General features: G+C 46.1%; 1 pseudogene across 1 annotated transcript; it reads left to right on the top strand.

The window, feature by feature from the left end:
• The first annotated feature begins 200 nt into the window (after positions 1-200).
• LOC308283194 (tyrosine-protein phosphatase non-receptor type 2-like) lies at positions 201-1763 on the top strand (annotated as a pseudogene). The gene is made up of 2 exons: positions 201-819; positions 1398-1763. The product of its transcript is annotated as a tyrosine-protein phosphatase non-receptor type 2-like (transcript).
• Positions 1764-2239: the final 476 nt, after the last annotated feature.

The following is a 2239-nucleotide window of genomic DNA, read 5'->3' as shown; positions in this document are numbered from 1 at the left end:
TCAGCACGGCGGTTAGACATAACTGGCTGTTAACGGAAACGGTTTCCATGGCTGTCAGAGGAGTATCTTTGCGAAGAGCATTGCAATCACTTTATCAAGCAGGTGTCCGAGGGCACTTATTATACAACACAACACAAGCCAGAGTGGCAAAACATCCACACAAGAGGAATTTAATTACCCGGACAGTCTATCCTATTTCAATGACTCTCATTGAAAAACAATCTGAAAAGGGTGCTAGACCATATCTAGGAGTCAGCACCTTATACAATACAATACAAAGGCACTCATACAATACAGTGCAGAAAGAATTCATTGAAATAGATTTGTCAGGACAGTGGCAAAACCTTTTCAAAGAAATCCAGAACCAAGCCACTGAATATCACTACAGAGTGGCGAAGCTCCCACGCAATCGTATGTTGAACCGATACGGAGATTTCAGCCCATATGACCACAGTCGGGTAAAACTTGAAGACGGTGAAAATGACATCAATGCAAGTTTAGTCATGGCGGAGGAAGCTCAAGTAGCTTACATTCTATCTCAGGGTCCTTTGAGGAACACATGTGGCCACTTCTGGCAAATGGTCTGGGAGCAACGTTCCAAAGCAGTTGTAATGCTCAACAGAGTCACTGAAAACGGATGTGAAACGAGTGCCCAGTATTGGCCCACCACAAAAGAGAAACAAGTGCTGTTCACGGACACAGGGTTTGCCGTGAAGCTCGTTTCAGAGGACCACATGTCCAACTATACCGTGCATGTACTAGAACTGCAAAACGCAAAGACAGGGGAGCGCAGGGAGATCTGCCACTTTCATTATACAGCTAGCCCTGAATACAGGACTCTCATATACATGAGAGTCCTGGTGCCGCCTCAACATGAGGAGTAGTGGGCAATCGAGCCCTTAACGGTTTGAGCCAGGAACGTCAGATTTCAAAAATAAAGTGCTTACCTAAGCCAACTTTGATAACAATTTGACGCCGCACAACGTTCATTACACGCCGCTACCGGATTGTTGAATAAAAAGCATTTTTGTCCGAAATGATTTTGCTTAACATAGGACGTCCGCCTCTAGTGGACAGTCGCGTCATCTCCGGTTGATCATTGTAGTGAACGGAGATGATGCGATGACGCGACTGTCCACTAGAGGCGGACGTCCTATGTTAAGCAAAATAATTTCGGACAAAAATGCGTTTTATTCAACAACCGGGGAGCGGCGTGTAATGAACGTTGTGCGGCGTCAAATCGTTAGCAAAGTTGGCTTGGGTAAGCAGTTTATTTTTGAAATCTGACGTTCCTAGCTCAAACCGTTAAGGGCTCGATTGCCCACTACTCCTCATGTTGAGGCGGCACCAGGACTCTCATGTATATGAGAGTCCTGTATTCAGGGCTAATTATACAGCATGGCCTGACATGGGCGTCCCAGAATCCCTTGCCTCCTTCCTCAGCTTCCTCTCGAGGGTGCGGGAGTCGGGTTCCTTGGGTCCAGAACACGGGCCCTCTGTGGTACACTGCAGTGCCGGGATAGGTCGCTCAGGGACCTTCTCTCTGGTGGATGCCAGCCTGGTTTTGATGGACAAGAAGAAGGACCTGTCATCAGCTGACATCCAGGAAGTATCGCATGGGCCTGGTCCAGACCCCAGAGCAGCTCCGCTTCTCCTATATGGCTGTCTATCCTGAAAGACCAAAGGGCAAACCCCCTGCACTGGAATTGAAGCTCTCTTCCCATGCTGTTCCTATTAACACTTGGATGCCATTATTTTTGTAATTATTTGGATACAGAGTGCCGCCATTCACTGCACTTTATTTTGAAGAGCCCCGGAAGCCACGACTGTGTCCATGTTGTGGAAATTCACTCCATATGTAAACCGGAATGCTTACTTTCAGACGGAAATTAAAATTTGTAAACGCTTCCTGATGATGGCTGCCAAGTTGCATCATGGGCCGTGGTGTCGCACCACCGTAATTCTTATCACGTTCCTGGACATAATTGGCATCGGAAGTGTTAATGGCCCAGCAGATTTACAATCTTTACAATACAATATAATCTTAATACAAGTAAATAAGGTTTTGGGCGGACTTCACGCTTGATTTTATTACCTTAGTAAACCTTTTCAACCACTAGTTTAATGTCTTTTTTAAATAGGGTATGTTTCTAGGGTCTCTGCTGGTTCTACCGGGTAAAGACTCGCTAGCCAATCGTTTCCTAGCATTCCAGGTGGATTGGTGGATTTCAATTCACAG

The sequence above is a fragment of the Nannobrachium achirus genome (genome assembly GCF_963921795.1).
Source record: "Nannobrachium achirus genome assembly, chromosome: 4".
NCBI classification, from domain to species: domain Eukaryota; kingdom Metazoa; phylum Chordata; class Actinopteri; order Myctophiformes; family Myctophidae; genus Nannobrachium; species Nannobrachium achirus.
The sequence above is the reverse complement of the archived record's forward strand: the minus strand, read 5'-3'. Positions and strand labels throughout refer to the sequence as shown.